This window comes from Anolis sagrei, chromosome 8, assembly GCF_037176765.1.
Source record: "Anolis sagrei isolate rAnoSag1 chromosome 8, rAnoSag1.mat, whole genome shotgun sequence".
Lineage (NCBI taxonomy): Eukaryota > Metazoa > Chordata > Lepidosauria > Squamata > Dactyloidae > Anolis > Anolis sagrei.
This window is the reverse complement of record NC_090028.1, coordinates 15,794,837-15,814,793: the sequence shown is the minus strand read 5'-3', so window position 1 is coordinate 15,814,793 and position 19,957 is coordinate 15,794,837.

Below are 19,957 nucleotides of genomic sequence, written 5' to 3'. Positions count from 1 at the left end.
ATGATGATGATGATGATGATGACGACATATGTCTAGTTGAAATTCTGATTTGGTTTCCTCATGAAATAAAATTCTTAATAATTTATCAGAATTAGAAAATTCCACTGGTTTTCTCATGACTACCATGTTGCAATTTCCCTAGAGTTGATAATTTTGTTCTTATTTATTTTTTAATTCTAAAGGCTGGCCTATGATTGTAATAACATTATGCAATATATGTTTTTTCAAGGTCCATCCTTTACCATCTCATTTCAAATATGTTGATTGTTTCCTATTCATTTTCTTCACTCTCTAGCTTTTATGTATATACATAGAATTGGAAATATAATGGCATAGATAGTCATGAGCTTAGTATTCAGTTTTGTGGATCATATTTTGTTCAAATTTTACTCACTTCCTTGCTTCCATTCCACACACACACACACACACACAGAGAGAGAGAGAGAGAGAGAGAGAGAGAGAGAGAGAGAGATACACCGATGATACCAATAGTTTCCCTCTTTGTCACTGAATATCCCTGCACAGTTAAACATTCTTTTTGATTTCTCAGCTCTTGTGGAAGGGATTGCTTGTTCAACTTAGGGGATGTATATCTTCATCAAAGTTTTTACATTGATTATTGTAATAGGTTTGTGGTCCTTATCTACAAGTTAGTGAACAGTTAGTGTTCCATCTCCCAGGAGCCTGGTTTGCCTTACCTTACAGTTGCTTGGAGTTGCTCCCTCTTGCATTTTCTCCCAGGGCTGCTGCAGCTTTGCAAGAGCCCTGAAAGTTAACAGTATCAGAGTCTGCAAAACCAGTCTACAGGCCTCCTTTGCAGCTATTGGTTCAGAAAGGTATCTCTTTGGCTCTAGGGACCGCCTTTTCTCCCAGGGAAGAGATCTCCATTTTGGAATCTCCCCAGTCTTTTTAGTTTAGAGGAAAGACTTCAGACATGCTGATGGTTAGGCAGGTAGCTCTGGGAAAACCATTGCAAAAACTATATATACATTATATATTGAGTATTAAGCTATACATTATATATTGAGTATTAAGCTATACATTATAAATTGTGTATTGTATATTAAGCTATATTAAGTTAATATAGATAGTATATTGTGTATTGCACTATATTGAGATATTATAGATAGATAAGCTTAATTGAGAAGGTTGAGTTATATAGTTATAGAGAGTCTTCACTGCTTTGTCTCCAGAACTAACCTTAAGCTATAGATAGGGGAAAACCCTGTTTTTTTTTCTAACTATAACAGCTTAAGGTTAGGGTGTAAAGATTCCAGGATCTTATCTGCCATCTGGAGAAAAAGTTACCTCTGTAACTGAAGAAAAAAAAGAATATCTCTGTGGTTTCATATATTGACTGTTCGTTTGCAACTTTGATGAACTGTGCCAAGTCTGCAAGGACTTTGTATAAATAAATATCCTTTTTGATGTTTAAAACCAGTAATAGCCTCAGTTGCTGAGTATCTCAAGCTTCTCAAGAAAAACACCCGCAGTTCGCTCAGACATAGAGGGAAGCACATCACAGTTTTATTTTTTATAGAGTCTGGGTGGACAGCACAGTTAGGATTCTGACACTATTTACATCACCTTTTACTTTTGCGCCTTGTCTGTTCTTAACTGTTTGAAGATTTTCATTTTTTCATCCAATGAAGCATTTCTTTATTGTTTACAGAGATGTTTTCCCGTTATTTCCTGATTATATCTCTGATTTTAGCACACAGTTCTTGTCCATAGTCAATGAACCAGGAAATAAAATAAAATTTTATTTTCCCAGAGAGAGAAAGAGAGGGAAGAAGGGGAAGGGGAGGAAAGGAAAGGAAAGGGAGGAAGGAAGGAAATGTACACCAGAAAAAAATAGTACAGAAAATCAGGTGAGACAATGTACATGATAAATCCTATGCCTAAAGTATGTGTTTTCTGTATATATTTTTAGAATTTACTGTAAACATGACATAGTTTCTACTGTGCAAAGTTTTTAAAATTAGTGCACATTAGGAAGGCATTCACACAAAGAGTGTTAGAACTTTTTTTCCGACTTCCTGTTTGTCAACACAGATTACAGCGGTGTTTCAGGGAAGGTGGATTATTATGCATTTACTACAGGGTTTCACACTCCCATTACGGTAGGAATTTTTGAAGTGACATGGTTTTCCTTGGTGAGGTTTGTCACACTGTCAAGAAGCAGAAGTTTAATGAGGATCAGTTCTTTTTCAATAATTCTTTTTCAATAATTTATTTCCAGTTTCCACGTTTTACTATTTTTATGAAAGGTCTGGTGATACATTTCCTTAAACTAACCTTTGGGTGTTTATTTATTTTATTTTTATCTAAATAATAATAATAATAATAATAATAATAATAACACTTTATTTGTACCCCGCTACCATCTCCTCAAGGGACTCGGTGCAGCTTACATGAGGCCGACCCCAAACACAACAATACAAGCAATAATAACAACAGTACAAGCAATTAAAAACATAGACAATAAAATACACAACATTATTAATAAGACAACACACAATTAAAAACAGTGGGAAGGCCAAATGTAGAGTTAAAATTGGAAATAATGCTGGGACATGGACGAAAGGCGATACTGGTGTTTGTGGAAGGGCATATGAGCAGACCTAAAGAAATGTAAAGTGCTTTGGAGGACAAATATAAAGTGCCTTAGAGGACAAAGTGCTATGGGATCATTATTCCGGGAAGGCACACTGGAACAACCATGTCTTCAAGCTCCTCCTGAAGAATGCCAGAGCAGGGGCCTGTCTGATGTCTTTAGGGAGTGAGTTCCAGAGTCGAGGGGCCACCACCGAAAAGGTCCTCTCTCTCTTCCCCACCAATCGCGCCTGCGATGCTGGTGGGATCGAGAGCAGGGCCTCTCCGGATGATCGAAGGGACCATGTGGGTTCATATACAGAGATGCGGTCACGCAGGTAGGCAGGTCCCAAACCGTTCAGGGCCTTGTAGGTAAGAACCTGCACCTTAAATTGGGTCCGGTAGATGAATGGCAGCCAGTGGAGCTCCTTGAACAGGAGGGATGACGGCTCCCTGTAAGGAGCCCCAGTTAACAACCTGGCTGCCGCCCGTTGGATCATCTGTAATTTCCGGGGCGTTTTCAAGGGCAGCCCCACGTAGAGTGCATTGCATCAATAAATATCAGTATACAAAGGCATCTCATAGCTCTAGCATAAACCTTTGTAGACTTTAGTCTAGTGCAACTGATGAGGTGGACTTAATTAAGTCCATGAAAGTTTATGCTACCAACTTATTTCTCCCAGTTAATCTAAAAGGTGCTGCAAGATCCCTTTCTATACTTAGGTAAAAGTAAAGGTAGTCCCCTGATATTAAGTCCAGTCTTGTCTGACTCTGGGCTGTGGTGCTCATCTCCATTTCTAAGCCGAAGAGCCAGCGTTGTCTGTAAACACCTCCAAGGTCATGTGGCCGGCATGACTGCATGGAGCGCCGTTACCTTCCTGCCAGAGCGGTACCTATCGATCTACTCACATTTGCATGTTTTCGAACTGCTAGGTTGGCAGAAGCTAGGGCTGACAGCGGAAGCTCACGCCGCTCCCCGGAATCAAACCTGCGACCTTTCGATCAACAAGCTCAGCAGCTCAGTGCTCCTTCCTCTTCCACTGCACCACCAGGGGCTCCTTTCTATACTTACTATTGATGTTATTAATGATATAAGTTTTGCTGACTGGTTGGTTTTTAGTCATTTTGGCTAGGTTGCTGTGAGTTTTTCAGACTGAATGGCAATTTTCCAGTCACACTCACTCCTGATGTTTCACCTGCATCTGTGACCAGCATCTTCAGATGTCTGTTGGCTAGCAGCCTGTTCATTATTAATGATGTCATAAGTCAGCCTGATTATATCATAATATTGAATCTACATTTTTAGTCATGGCACTGTGAAAACCTATTGTGACTAGGATCACTACTACTGCTTTACACACTGCGCTTTGCTGGTGTGTGTTTGCAAGGAGAAGGACATATCACTGTTCAATGCCCATACTCACTAGTACTCCAGAAATCCTTTAGTTGGGCAGGTTCCATTGTTTCTAAAGTGAATTAGACCAGGGTGTTGAATCATCAGAGGGAACTACAATCATACATCTGTGTCACAGAATCATAGAATCATACAATTGAAAGAAGCCACAAGGGCCACCCAGCCCAACACTCTGCCATGCAGGAAAATAAAACCAAAGTATCACTGACAGAAATCCCAACTGCTCATTGGAGGGAAGGATATTAGAGGCAAAGATGACGTACTTTGGCCACATCATGAGAAGAAAGGAAAGCTTAGAGAAGACAGTTATGCTGGGGGAAATGGAATGGAAAAGGAAGAGGGACCGACCAAGGCCAAGATGGATGGATGGCATCCTTGAAGTGACTGGATTGACCTTGAAGGAGCTGGAGATGGTGACGGCCGACAGGGAGCTCTGGCATAGGCTGGTCCATGCAGTCATGAAGAGTCAGAAGCGACTGAACAAATAAACAACATCACTAACAGATGGTCATCCAACCTCTGCTTAAAAACCTCCAGAGGAGACTCCATCAGACTCCAAAGCAGCATATTCCTCAGTCAATCAGGATTACAATCAAGAAGTTCTTTTTAATGTTCAGGTGGAATCTCTTTTCATGCAGTTTGAATCCATTGCTCTGTGTCCTAATCTTCAGTTCAACAGAAAACAAGATTGCCTCTCTTCAATGTGACCTCCTTTCAACTGCTTAAACATGCTGTTATGTTACCTCTTGATCTTCTTCCCTCAAGCTAAACATACTGATCCATCACCAAATTGTAGTTTCAGGGAAGAAGATTACTGGACACACAGTTAACTTTTGGGACTAGTCATTCCCTGACGGATTTTGTATGCTGCTGCACAGAACTTTGCAACATTGTAGGTTGTAGCTGAATTAATATCTGCAAGTAGCAAGGAGGTATAAAATTGTCCTGAATGGCCTGGGTGCTTGTATAACAGAGGTAAGATAAGCCTGGCACGGATATCCCTGTAGAACGGGCACTGAAGGAGCACATGTTCTATTGTTTCTACTTGACCTGAGTCACAGGGGCAGAGCCTCTCTGGGAAAGGGATCTTCCGGTAGCGGCCTTCGAGTACAGCTGATGGGAGAGCGTGGCATCGAGCCAGGGTGAAAGCCCTATGATGAATGGGAACCTCTAAGTTTGTTAAATATGCCATAGGGGAGGCAAGATATCTGCTGTCTTCATTGATAAGGAAGGTTGGAACCGAGGCCAGATCTAGTTGTCGCTCTGTGTCTATGATACATTGTTTAATAAGTGCTTTGGCTTGATTGTAATCCATAGCGAGTAGAAGACCTGGTGAAAATCCCAATGAGGAGATTTTTGATCCTACCGCCTGCTTCCATGTGGATTGGAAGTCATCCTTCATGGTTAGTGGGGCAAGACCAAAGGGTGCACGGGATAGTCTGAGCCAGAGGTTGAGTATGGCCACCCACACCCTGGCCTCCACTCTCATAAAGTCCGTCTCTAGTCGCAGGGTGGCATTAGAAACAGCTTCATAACTGAGGTCTACCATGGACAGTACCCATCACCAATGAAGTGAAATTAAGGGTTTAGATATTCCTGGAAGTTCTCTAGGGCTTGGTTTAAACATATATGAGAGAATAAGGTTGCCCAATATATTGCAGATCACAATACATTCATATTTTTGTTTTGAGAATGGATTCATCAAGAGCAGGTTACATCAGCCTATAATCTCAAACCTAAACTGTAAAGCAGTGGTTCTCAACCTATTGGCCATGGCCTAACATTGGGCCATGCAAATGAAAATCCAGTCCATGAACCCCCTTCCTCTTTATTTATTTTATTTTATTTTATTTCTGCTCCTTTCCACAGAGCTGATCAGCCCTGCCCCTTTTGGTACTAATGTTGGAGAGTGGTCCCTGGTCAAGTGGGCCCTGGTCAAAGTGGTCCCTGGTCAAGTAAGTTCTGGTCAAAAAGGTCCCCGGTGAAAATGGTCCCTGTGAAGGAGCGTAAAATTACTGCCACCAAATTTGTGAGGAAGCCCTGTAATTCTCAGCATCAACTTAGGAGCTGGTTTATAAAGGGACTATTAGTTACAGAAGTATTTATTTATTTGATAGTGTAGCGTTTAATGTCCCTGGTTTGGTTTTTCTACTTATGCAGGCTGCTTGACTTAGGAGAAACTGTATCAGGCAAGGCTTGAGGAGAACAGTAACAATTTTATTGGAACAAGCAAGGTATAACAGATTCGATTGTTTCTTCACAAGAGGCACAAAATATTGATAGGTTACATTAGTAAGGTTTCATGAGTAACTTTAGGTACAGACTTTAAGAGATTTCTATAAGCAGATGTATCTTTCCTGGACAACTGTCCTAATAAAACAAATAAGCTAAAAGGCTTATTTTATAGAATTGGCTCCCAGCCAAACCTTGATTCTTAACCCAGAATCAATAATCCCCTGTAGCTTTATGACTACCGGGTCCTTTCCTGTAACCTCTTTGGTCACAAAATAGTTCCCAGAATCTCCTACCCAGAGATTTCAGTGTTTTCTGTAACCCACCGGCTTACAGATTCTTCCCTGATTCTTCCACTAGAGAAATCAGTCCTTCCTGCAACTCTAATGGTCACAGACTGCCACTTTCAAACAGCTGCCCCGTGAAGTGACAATTGGCTCCACCCCCGTTGCTATGGCAACTCTGCTCAAGCCAAACCAGCCACTATCTCTAACAAAATATAATCCTACATACTTACTAGGCCTGGGTAACAACGGAAAAAATTGTTTCTAAAATTGATTCATTTTTTGGGGTTTTTTGCGTTTTGATATTTAAAAGAATTCCGAAATTTTCCTTAAAAAAAGTTCGATATTTATGAAATTTCGTAAATGGTAAAAAAAATACAAAACAATAACGAAACAATAACGAATCGATTCGTTAATGGTGGCCGCGATCGCGCAATACGCTAAAAAAACTTCTGAAGCTTCCCTCTCCCTCTGTTGTGTGTTGGTGTGATATTATATATTTTTTTCACTAATTAAACAAAAAACAACTATAAAACTTGCCCCAGACATGCGGAAATAATAACGAAACGACCTCAAACCAATAATGAAACAAATACATAACGAAATACGAAGCATTTACGAAACGAATTGAAAAATTCATTTCATTTTTAAGTTGCTCCAGAATGGTTCGTTATCACTTCGTTAACAAAAAAAATAACGAATTTTTAACGAATTACGAATTAACGAAACGAAACCGCCCAGCCCTAATACTTACCATTTATTAACTACTGTTTAAACAAGACATAACCATAAGAATAAAAGTTACACATCGTTACAGCCCCCAATCAAGTGGGCCCTGGTCAAAGTGGTCCCTGGTCAAGTAAGCCCTGGTCAAATTGGTCCCCAATCAAGTGGGCCCTGGTCAATTGGGCCCTGGCCCAAAAAGGTTGGGAACCACTGCTGTAGGGTACCTTTGTAATCTTTTCAACTCTCACCTGATGAGAAAATGCTTTGCACGAAGGCACCGTGGTCCATGTAGCTCTCTAATGTCTGCACTTCCTTCCAGTCAGCAGTTCTTCAGGATTCCAAGCATACATTTCACAGCCTTATTTGGAGGTAATAAAAACTTTTGCATGCCAAAGAAGTACTCCATCTCTAAGTAAGAACCCTTCATATAGTGCAAGACAAAATTGCATTATATATGGAAGAACCACTTGAAATCTATTGAATTCACTGATATCAGTATTAACCAGCCAAAGGAAGATTACTGCATAAATAATCAGACAATGAATAACGTGTGGATTTAAAAAAAATCAATTTGATTTCGACTAATAACTGGTCCCAGCATATCTATTCATCCTAAATGAAAATTGCACTCAGCTCTGGATATACTACTCACTCAAAGAGAAAAGGAAGAGACTACAATTCCCTCAGATATTAACCAACAATCAACTAGAGAGGAATAGACAGGGAGCTTGATCACTCCCGTCTTTGCAGTAGTTGTCCTTTCAATGAGGACACTCCAGTGGGAACTGGAGAATCCTCAAGCCCAAGACGATGTTCATAAATACAATAAGCTTCAAGTTGTCTTTCGAATACTCAAGAGAGAGATTTGACTCATCATTGTTAACAGACTGAAAAAATTAAGAAAGCCCCAAGAGGGAAATTTTCTCATTTTATTCAAATGAAGCCTCCATCTGAAGGCACATATGCTACCATATGGGATCCATTTCAAGCATTCATTAGCAGAAGAATAATTAGACTTGTATCATACAAAGCAGAAAATAACAGGCCCAGGATAATTGCTTTAGAAATAGAAAGAAAAGACCTTGAAACCAAATTTATTGTTGAAAAGCCCATGGAAAGAAAAAATGCAACAAGATGTGTTTGCTGAAATGTTTAGTTCAGCTTTCTAGTTCAAGGGATCTGTATATGTTAAAAATGCCATCGCATTTGAGCAGGAGAACGATATGCTTTTTTGTGCTTACGGCCAGGAAAAATACTAACCCCATGCTTGTTATTTTAGCAATCCAACTCATTGAAATTAATCCCTTTCAAAATGTATGGTCAACAATATCATGAAAATCCTCATGCACGCAGTCCAAAAGACAGAGTTAAATGGTGCACACCAGCCTAACCCTGCCAACCCCCTCGATGGACTGTCACCTTGTGATGGTGAGGGGGCTTGCGTGTTCCGATGAACCTGTAGGGACAACAACTGGAGTCGTGCACTCCCAGGAGTGGCCGCAGGGGAGGTTCCAGACCAAGCACAGTCCGAAGACCCAAAGACCTCAACTGCAGAGCAGGCGGAGGATAACATGGTACATGTTACAACGGCTGTGAAGGCAGAGGAAGGCTGCAACAGATTGAGAAGCCACGGTCATTGTGTTAAACTACATCACCAGTGGAACCTCACTCTGTGAAGACTGTGTGTTGATCAGTTGTGCACTGACCTCCACACATTAAAAAAAACCCATGCACAGGCGTCTTCCAAATAAAATAAAATAAAATAAAAAAACAATATAGGGCTCCACAGCCACATGCAGACCCACAAGGAAACCCATAATGGAAGACCATTTTACTCGTCCAACGAGAGATCGCCTAAGTAAGTAACCCTGCCAAGACACAAGTGTGTGCTTTCCACCTATGCAACCGTGAAGCCAACAAGAAATTGAAAGTCACCTGGGAAGGTCAAGAGATTAAATATTATTTCCATCCTAAATATCTCAGTGTCACCTTAGATCAGTGGTTCTCAACCTGGGGTTCCCAGATGTTTTTGGCCTACAACTCCCAGAAATCCCAACCAGTTTACCAGCTGTTAGGATTTCTGGGAGTTGAAGGACAAAAACATCTGGGGACCCCAGGTTGAGAACCACTGCCTTGGATCGAACACTAGCATATAGGAAACACTGCTTGAACACCAAGTACAAAGTAGCTGCACACAATAATATCCTGCAAAAACCTACTGGCAGCACATGGGGTGCAGACCCAAAACTAATAAATCAGCCCTGGCCTTGTCTTACTCAACTGCCAAGTATGCCTGCTCTGTTTGGCATAAGTTTGCCCATGCAAAACAGGTGAACATAGCATTGAATGAAACATTCAGAATAATCACAAGATGTCTTAAAGCTACACCTGTTGATAAACTCTACAAGCTAGCTGGCACTGCCCCCCCCCCCATGTGCGATGGGAAGTTTCTTGGTGTGCACCATTATTTTTATTTTGTATCAACGCTGTGCATAAACAAAGAAGGATATAACTGGTATAGGGTTTTCAAAGAGAAATGAGGAAACGCAGTCAGTCCTAAATCAGTTTGGTGATCTGGAAAATAAAGTAATGAGAAAGTGTTGGTTTCTAATATATGTAATGTCTTTATGCTTGTGGGTAAACAGTATTTCTTGCTGTTTCTTTGTCAGTGTTGATGTCTGGTTTGGCTACTCTGGAACATGCAACATATCATTGTCCTTCTTTAGGGGTCCCTTTCAAATCTTTGATACTGCATCTGTCATATACATATATATGTGTGTGGGTGAATGGCTGAATGGCCCTTTGTCAGGAGGGCTTTGATTATGTTTTTTTGCCTTGGTGAAGGGGGTTGGACTGGATGGCCTTAAGGCAGCTTTTCTCAACCTCGGATTTGGGACCCTTGGGGGGGTTGCGAGGAGGTGTCAGAAGGGTTGCCAAAGACCACCAGAAAACACAGTATTTTCTGTTGGTTATGAAGGTTCTTTGTGGGAAGTTTGCCCCAATTCTGTCATTGGTGGGCTTCAGAATGCTCTTTGATTGTAGGTGAACTATAAATCCCAATAACTACAAATCCCAAATGTCAAGTTCTATTTCCCCCCAAACTCCGTCTGTGTTTATATTGGGGCATATTGAGTATTCCTGTCAAGTTTGGTCCAGATCCATCATTGTTTGAGTCCACAGTGCTCTCTAGATGTAGGTGAACTACAACTCCAAAAACTGAAAGTCAATGCCCACCAAACCCTTCTAGTGTTTTCTGTTGGTCAGGGGAGTCCTGTGTGCCAAGTTTGGTTCAATTCCATCGTTTGTGGAGTCCAGAATGCTCTTTGATTATAGGTGAACTATAAATCCCAGCAATTACAACTCCCAAATGACAAAATTATAATTTTTTGAGTGATGGTCACTCCTTGTGTTGTGAGACGTTTTGTTGCCAAATTTGGTGTGATTTCGTTCATTGGTTCTTTCGTTTTTGGGGTACTCATTACGCGCAGAGCATTTATATATATATATAGATATCAGTTATAAAAACTCATTAGATAAGTGGTTCTTAACAAGTGGGTCTCCCGGCGTTTTGACCTACAACTCCCAGAAATCCCAGCCAGTTTACCAGCTGTTAGGATTTCTGAGAGCTGAAGGCCAAAACATCTGAGGACCCACAGGTTGAGAACCACTGAATTAGATACAACAGATAGAGCCTTCCTGGCTTTGCATTATGTGTGCTGTTTGTATTCAAATACTGCAAGAATAGTGTAAGGGAAAAAATGTGTGTGGAATTAAAACAGTCATTTATTTCATTGTGATTGCTTTTTCCCATTCAGAAGAACATCTAAAATATTCTTAATTCAGTATAGAAAGCTAGCAAAAATAAGAAAAATCAAGTCTCTGTATGTTTTCATGTGATGGCTTGAAGACCTCCAGTCAAGGGATGCATTCTGAGCAGGTTCACACATCATAAATTGAAGACTAAAGCAGCAACAGCCACTTTCACTTGTGAATTTTTTACCCAAGAGACAGCAAGGAAAATGGCCGTATTCAACTATACATCAGGGATTTCTCGGCAGAGCTCTCCATCACACATCTAGAACTGGACATGAATGTGAATCTGTCAATAAGATACTCACTAGAAAGAAAGAGATGGGGTGAATTAGAGCCACAATAATTCTTGCCCAACAAGAAAGATTTGATTAGAGATGTAAAATTTATTTATTTATTTATTTATTTTGCAGTATTTATTAGGGCTGGTCAATTCGTTTCGTTAATTCGTAATTCGTTAAAAAAATCGTTAATTTTTGAATTACGAAACGATTACAAAACTTTTTTTTTAACCTGGAAGTGTTTTTAAATATCGAAACGGCAGGCGCCAAAAAATTTTGTATTTCCGTCCATTTCGGAAATACGTAAGATGGCCGCCTGCCGATGCTTGCTGGGAGCTCTCCTCTCTCGGCGCCGGCTGAGCAAGCGAGCGAGAGGGCGAGCGAGAGGGGCGAGCGAGGGGCGAGCGAGCGGCGAGCGAGCGGCGAGCGAGAGGGCCCGCCAGAGTGAGTGCCTGCCTTCCCTCCTTAATAATAATTTTAATTTCTCCTCCCTATTCTACTAAATTAATAATTAAATTTAAAAAATATTTAAAAAATATTGAAAAAAAAAGGGCGCCATCTTTACAAAATGTTTTGTAAATATTTACGAAATTTCGTAAATACCGAACTTTTTTTTTGGAAAATTTTGTAATTATTTTAGATATCGAAACAAAAAAACCCCCCAATTACAAATCGATTTTAGAAACAAATTTTTGCGTTGTTACCCAGGCCTAGTATTTATATTCTTCCTTTTTCACCCTGAAGCAGACTCAGAGAGGATCACAGAAAATACATATGAGGCAAACATTCAGTGCAGTTTTATACACAAACAAGACAGGCTATTATACATGTTGTTCATTCGTTCAGTCGTCTCCGACTCTTCGTGCCCTCATGGACCAGCCCACGCCAGAGCTCCCTGTCGGCCGTCACCACCTCCAGCTCCTTCAAGGTCAGTCCAGTCACTTCAAGGATGCCATCCATCCATCTTGCCCTTGGTCGGCCCCTCTTCCTTTTGCCTTCCACCTTCCCCAGCATAATTGTCTTCTCCAGGCTTTGCTGTCTCCTCATGATGTGGCCAAAGTACTTCAACTTTGTCTCTAGTATCCTTCCCTCCAATGAGCAGTCGGGCTTTATTTCCTGGAGGATGGACTGGTTGGATCTTCTCGCAGTCCAAGGCACTCTCAGCACTTTCCTCCAGCACCACAGCTCAAAAGCATCTATCTTCCTTCGCTCAGCCTTCCCTAAGGTCCAGCTCTCACATCCGTAGGTTACTACAGGGAAGACCATGGCTTTGACTAGGCGGATCTTTGTTGCCAGTCTGATGTCTCTACTCTTTAAGATTTTATCGAGACTGGACATTGCTCTCCTCCCAAGAAGTAAGCGTCTTCTGATTTCCTGGCCACATTCTGCATCTGCCGTAATCTTTGCACCTAGAAATACAAAGTCTGTCACGGCCTCCACATTTTCTCCCTCTATTTTCCAGTTGTCAGTCATTCTTGTTGCCATAATCTTGGTTTTTTTTTTTTTATGTTTAGCTGCAACCCAGCTTTTGCGCTTTCTTCTTTCACCTTGATTAGAAGGCTCCTCAGCTCCTCCTCACTTTTGGCCATCAGAGTGGTGTCATCTGCATATCTGAGGTTGTTAATGTTTTTTCCCAGCAAGTTTCAGCCCAGCTTTGCATTCCTCAAGCCTCGCACATTGCATGATGTGTTCTGCATACAAGTTAAAAAGGTTGGGTGAGAGTATGCAGCCTTGCCGTACGCCTTTCCCAATCTTGAACCAGTCTGTTGTTCCATGCTCAGTTCTTACTGTTGCTACTTGGTCCTTATACAGATTCCTCAGGAGAGAGGGAAGGTGGCTTGGTATGCCCATCCCACCAAGAACTTGCCACAATTTATTATGATCCACACAGTCAAAGGCTTTAGAATAGTCAATGAAGCAGAAGTAGATGTTTTTCTGAAACTCCCTGCCTTTCTCCATTATCCAGCGGATATTGGCAATTTGGTCTCTCGTTCCTCTGCCTTTTCTAAACCCAGCTTGAACATCTGGCAACTCTCGCTCCATGTCTTGCTGGAGTCTTCCTTGCAGGATCTTGAGCATTACCTTACTGGCATGAGAAATAAGGGCCACTGTACGGAAGTTTGAGCAGTCTTTCGCATTTCCCTTTTTTTTTTTACATAGATAGAGGTATATATCGGCTTTTCCCATGTTCGGCATCTTGGAGGCTTTATGCTCAGTTCCAGCCACAAGGAGGTGCTGTCGATCCTTCTCCCGGCTAAAGAGCTTTATTCAGTATTAGTTATCATTATTCCTTTCTTTACTGAGAAGGGAGTTTCTTAGTGCTTAGAAAACTCTTCTCATTTTGTTATGTACCTTCAGATTATTTTTCATCTATGGAAAATAACCCAAAGCAAACCTATTAAAGGATTTCCCAGGCAAAATTTGTTTTTTGTCTTCTGCAGAGGCTGAGAGAACATGACGTGATTAGCAAGGTTTTGAGTCCAGATCAGTGTACCATAAACATTTAATGAAATAGTTCCATCTCATCCAATTCACTGGCATTTGAGAACATATATTTTATCTGGGCCATGCTCGGTATCATGTTATATCAATCAATGTTATACAAATTTGTAATTTGGATAAAATGTCATATAGGCAAAAAGGATAATCAGGATAACATATTATTTGGTCCATTAGTCTGTGCGTGATGTAAATTGCTTTGAAATGGAAGTTTTTTGACATCTTAGTAAAAAACAGGGAAAGTAGATCAAATTAAATGTTTTGTAATATAAATGCCTGAAGCTCTGACATAACAGCAACTGTGTTTACGTTGTAATTACAGGCAGTTCCAGAGTTAACAACATCTGACTTGTAAACAACTAATAGTTAAGAATTTGGGGAGGGGGACAACTAGAAGCGAGAGAAATCTACTCCTCGGAGGGGAAATTCACTCCTGGAAAAGTTATCATGGAGAAAAGGGGTCTCCACTGAAGCTTTATCACCCATCCTTATTTCTACAACAAGCCACAATTTTTCAAAATCTAATTATCACAGGGACAGAAAGTGAGGTAGAATCTTCTGAGCAGGGGCACAAGCAGCAAAAGAAACCCTTCCATATGCTACCCAAAACTAAACAAATCCACATGGCTGGAGTTATACTTAAAAATGTACCTGCTCTGACTTACAAACAAATTCAACTTAAGAACAAACCTACAGAACCTATCTTGTTTACACCTTGGGGTTGCCTGTAGATGAAATCTTGTTAATTATAATAATAATAATAATAATAACAACAACAACAACAACAATAACAACAACAACAACCAGGAGGGCCTGACAACAGATCCCAAATGTAGACTCTGCAAGGAAGCAGATGAAACACTAGATCCCATCTTCAGCTGCTGCAAGAAGATTGCGCAGACAGAGGCATAACTCCATTGCTCAGATGATTCATTGGAACTTGTGCCACAAATACCAGTGCCTGCGACAAAGAACTGGTGGGATCACAAGCTGGAAAAAGTTACAGAGAATGGAAACGTCAAGCTACTCTGGGACTTACGGATTCAGACAGAGTTTTGGAGTATAATACTCCTGGCCTCACAATTGTGTTAAAAAACAAAGTATGGATTGTTGATGTAATCCCAAGTGACAACAGGATTGAAGAGAAACAACTGGAAAAGCTGACACGATATGAAGATTTAAAGATCGAACTGCAAAGACTCTGGCACAAGCCAGTCATGGTGATCCCAGTGGGGATCTGCACACTAGGTGCAGTGCCTAAAGACCTTGGCCTGCACTTAAACACAATTGGCACTGTCAAAATTACCATCTGCCAGCTGCAGAAGGCCACCTTACTGGGGTCTGCACGCATTATTCGCCGATACATCACACAGTCCTAGACACTTGGGAAGTGTCCGACATGTGATCCACTACAACAGCCAGCAGAGTGTCTGTTGTGGACTCACCTTGTGTTTCAAATAATAATAATAATATAACTTTATTTTTGTACCCCACCTCCATCTCTCCGAAGGGACTCGGGGTGGTTTACATGGTGACAAGCCCAATCAACACAGTTAAAAGGTAACATTAAAAAACAAAGAAATGCATTGCCCGACTTACAAGGCAAGGCCTATTGCAGCGGTGGACACCCTCCTGCCGGCCATTGCATGTGCAGCGGGCTTCTTCTTCCCCAGAAGTTACCTGTGCGGTGGGAAGGTTTCCTGCCACTTATCTGGCTGGCCAATTGGAGGTGGGCCTCATCCCGGATTAGCTGGGGCTGACTTCCTTCCTCACAGCAGTTTACTGTGCCTGCTTCAGCCGATCCTCCCACCCATCCTTCATGCTTAATATTTGTTTGGTTATTGTTTTGTTGTTCATTCATTCAGTCGTCTCCGACTCTTCGTGACCTCATGGACCAGCCCACGCCAGAGCCCCCTGTTGGCCGTCACCACCCCCAGCTCCTTCAAGATCAGTCCAGTCACTTCAAGGATGCAATCCATCCATCTTGCCCTTGGTCGGCCCCTCTTCCTTTTGCCTTCCACCTTCCCCAGCATAATTGTCTTCTCCAGGCTTTGCTGTCTCCTCATGATGTGGCCAAAGTACTTCAACTTTGTCTCTAGTATCCTTCCCTCCAGTGAGCAGCCGGGCTTTATTTCCTGGAGGATGGACTGGTTGGATCTTCTCGCAGTCCAAGGCACTCTCAGCACTTTCCTCCAGCACCACAGCTCAAAAGCATCTATCTTCCTTCGCTCAGCCTTCCCTAAGGTCCAGCTCTCACATCTGTAGGTTACTACAGGGAAGACCATGGCTTTGACTAGACGGATCTGATGTCTCTACTCTTTACTATTTTATCGAGATTGGACATTGCTTTCTTCCCAAGAAGTAAGTGTCTTCTGATTTCCTGGCCACAGTCTGCATCTGCAGTCATCTTTGCACCTAGAAATACAATGAATAAACATAACAGTAAGTCCACATCCTCGGATTGAACCAATTGAAATGAATCCATCAAAACCGGACAAGCAGATGCTCGTGTTACACCCTCAGAGACTGCCGTTAATATGGTGTCCAGACCAGAGCGGATCAAAGCGACTTTGTCTGCAAAGAACTGAGCAAAAGCTTCACAGCGAGCTGCCGAGTCATCAGGGCACCCATCCAAGATGGTGGGTTTTAAAAGGCCTCTGACAACTCGGAACAGTTCAGCCGGACGGTTCTTTGCAGACGCAATAGTGGCCGCAAAGAAAGTCTTCTTTGCGGCTTTTATTGCCACGGCATATGCCCTTAAGAAGGACACAAACCGTGTTCGATTTGGCTCGCTCGGATTTGAACGCCACACACTCTCTAGTTCCCTCTTCTTTCACTTCAACGCTGCCAGCTCCTCAGTGAACCAAGGAGCTGGTTTAGCTCGGCTACTTGAGAGGGGACGTTCTGGGGCGATCGTGTTTATTGCCCTAGTCATCTCCCTATTCCAGAGAGCGACCAGGGCATCAACAGGATCACCAACCAAGGCGGCAGGAAATTCCCCAAGAGCCGTCAGGAATCCATCCGGATCCATAAGCCTCCTGGGGCGGACCAACTTAATGGGTCCTCCACCTCTGCAGAGGTTAGGGGGTGCAGTTAATCTAAAGCTGACCAGGTGGTGGTCGGTCCATGGCAACGGAGAAATAGATAACTCCTCAACACCGCCACCTTCCTCCCATCCCTGACAGAAAACCAAGTCCAATGTGTGTCCAGCACTGTGGGTGGGGCCAGATACCTGTTGGGACAGCCCCATGGTTGCCATGGCAGACATGAAGTCCTGAGCCGCTCCCGATAGGGTGGTCTCAGCGTGGACATTGAAGTCCCCCAGCACAAGCAGCCGCTGGGACTCCAATGCCAGGTCCGAGATCACCCCCGCTAGCTCAGTCAGGGAGTCTGTAGTGCAGCGAGGTGGACGGTACACTAACAGAATCCCTAATCTGTCCCGGTCACCCACCCTCAGGTGGACGCATTCAAAATTTGTTGACTGCAGGATGGGGGCCCTGGTCAGAAGAATGGAATGACCACTGCAACCCCGCCTCCCCACCCCCCAGATCTTGGTTGGTGCTGCACGGAGAAACCTGGCGGGCAAAGCTGGGTCAAATTCACAATAAGATGATTTTATTGCTGCTAGTATACTGTTTGACTGTTTTGATTAGTTCTAACTGTTGACATTATATGGCAAATTTGTGTATTGTATATTGTATATTGTATTTTGTGAATTATTAGGCATCAAATTGTGCCTTTTTGTAAGCCGCCCTGAGTCCCCCCTAGGGGGTTGAGAAGGGCGGGGTAGAAGCACTCCAAATAAGTAAATAAAAAATAAATATTGCATGTAAAATTAATTTGTGCTATTATCTTAAATCTGAATTATATATTTGTCTCTGTCTCCTCAAATCAGTGTGAAAGCTGAAGTAAATCTCCAAGTTTGAACTCTGCACAAGCTTGTGCAGACATTCAGTCTCAAATATATTCTCTGATGGACCAATTTAATGCTGGTTTGGAAAGAAATCCAGAGCATTTTAGGTAATACTATGTAATTTTCGTAATCTAACCTGAAAATACAAGAGTTGACCTTCTTTCTTCCATTTAGAACAATAATTTAGTTTTTTGTCGTTTAATGGGGAAATTGACTTTGACTCTCTGTTTAAGCAACATTAGATTTTTAAAAAGTTTCCTTCCAGCTTGTGTATATTTGTTTTGAGTGGGCATAAAAGCTCGTGTTTTTTCCCCATTGCCTGCTGAGCATTCATTAAATTCATTTTCAAATCTTTGCAGCCATTAGAGCATTCACAAGCCTCAGATCTATTGATTTAATTGTGTGAGCAGTCTTTTTTCTTCAAATAATAACATAGAAATACAACGGAGAGGTGTGTGTGCTATAGACTTTTAGCCAGTAGCATAATGCACTTAATTTTTCCCACCAAAAGCACATGTTCTTTCCAAAGGAAACATATTGCCTAATGCATGCTTTTTATTATTAGCACTTAGCCAAATGAATCAACTAGTCTGAATGGAACTCAACAAAATCAGCACAAATAAGTTGTTTAATTCATACTAAACCACAGTGTTTTATGATTATTGCTTTGCATTGTTCCCCATTTGATTCTATTTTTCAGATTCCAAAGATTTGATAGCACAAAACTTGCATTTTTTGAGGGGTTTGAAGCTGAGAAGCCTCACCAAGTTTCCCCCTTCCTCAATGGCTGTGAATGCCGGAGCAAACCACAACCCCAGTTCAGATGGCCTATGTTTTGAAGATTCAGGATCTTCCTTTGGTGCCAAAAGAACCGGCTTGAAGGCGCCTGGGTCTCCTCAATAATTGTCCAGGATGATCTCGACATAAAGCATGAGTCCCAGGGGTAAAAAACCTCAGAACTGGTGCTAAAAGGTAACTTAAATCAGGGTCTTTTAAAATCATGTCCATGTTGCAGGAACTCTGATGGCAGAATGAAAAAGAAAAAGGAAGTTCTCCCCTCTTGCAGGAAGAGGTGGAGCCAAACAGTACTGATTGACAGCTACAAGCAAGTAATCCATACAACTATACATAAGCAGTGTAAAAAGGGGCAGGATTAAGCATGATACAACAGTTTAAATCTTACAACTAACAGTTCTATGCATAGATGGCGCCAGTCGCGCCGTCACATGCTAGCTGAATCTTACCAGTGCACATGCAGAAGGTATTTCTTCAGCTCATTTTTCTGAAAATATTTGCTGTAATTTTGAAGGTTTGTGGAATTTTTCCATCTGTGGAATAACGAATCTAGAACAATCAACATATTCATTCGACTTAATGACTTGGATTTATCTAACCCAGAGGCAATACAACAACAACAACAACAACAACAACAACAACAACAACAACAATAATGCCATCAAAGTCAGAATTGAGAAGTCAATGACAGATCCCAAATGTAGACTCTGCAAGGAAGCAGATGGAACAACATATCATCCTCAGCTGCTGCAAAAAGATTGTGCAAACAGACTACAAGCAGAGGCATAACACCCTTGCTCAGGTGATTCATTGGAAGTTGTGCCACAAATATCATCTGCTTGCGACAAAGAACTGGTGGGATCACAAGCCAGAAAAAGTTACAGAAAATGAGCATGTCAAACTCCTCTGGGACTTCCGAATTCAGACAGACAGAGTTTTGGAGCACAATACTCCTGACCTCACTATCGTATGGATTGTCAATGTTGCAATCCCAGGTGACAGCAGGATTGCAGAGAAACAACTGGAAAAGCTGACACAATATGAGGATTTAAAGATCGAACTGCAAAGACTGTGGCACAAGCCAGTCAAGGTGGTCCCAGTGGTGATCAGCACACTGGGTGCAGTGCCTAAAGACCTTGGCATGCACTTAAACACAATTGGCACTGCCAAAATTACCATCTGCCAGCTGGAGAAGGCCACCTTACTGGGATCTGCAGGCATTATTCGCTGATATATCACACAGTCCTAGACACTTGGGAAGTGTCCGACGTGTGATCCAATACAACAGTCAGCAGAGTGATCTTGTCTGCTGTGGACTCATCTTGTTGTGTTAATAATAATATTTTTTTTGTCGTGTCAGGAGTGACTCCTGGTGTGAGAGAATTGGCCGTCTGCAAGGACGTTGTCC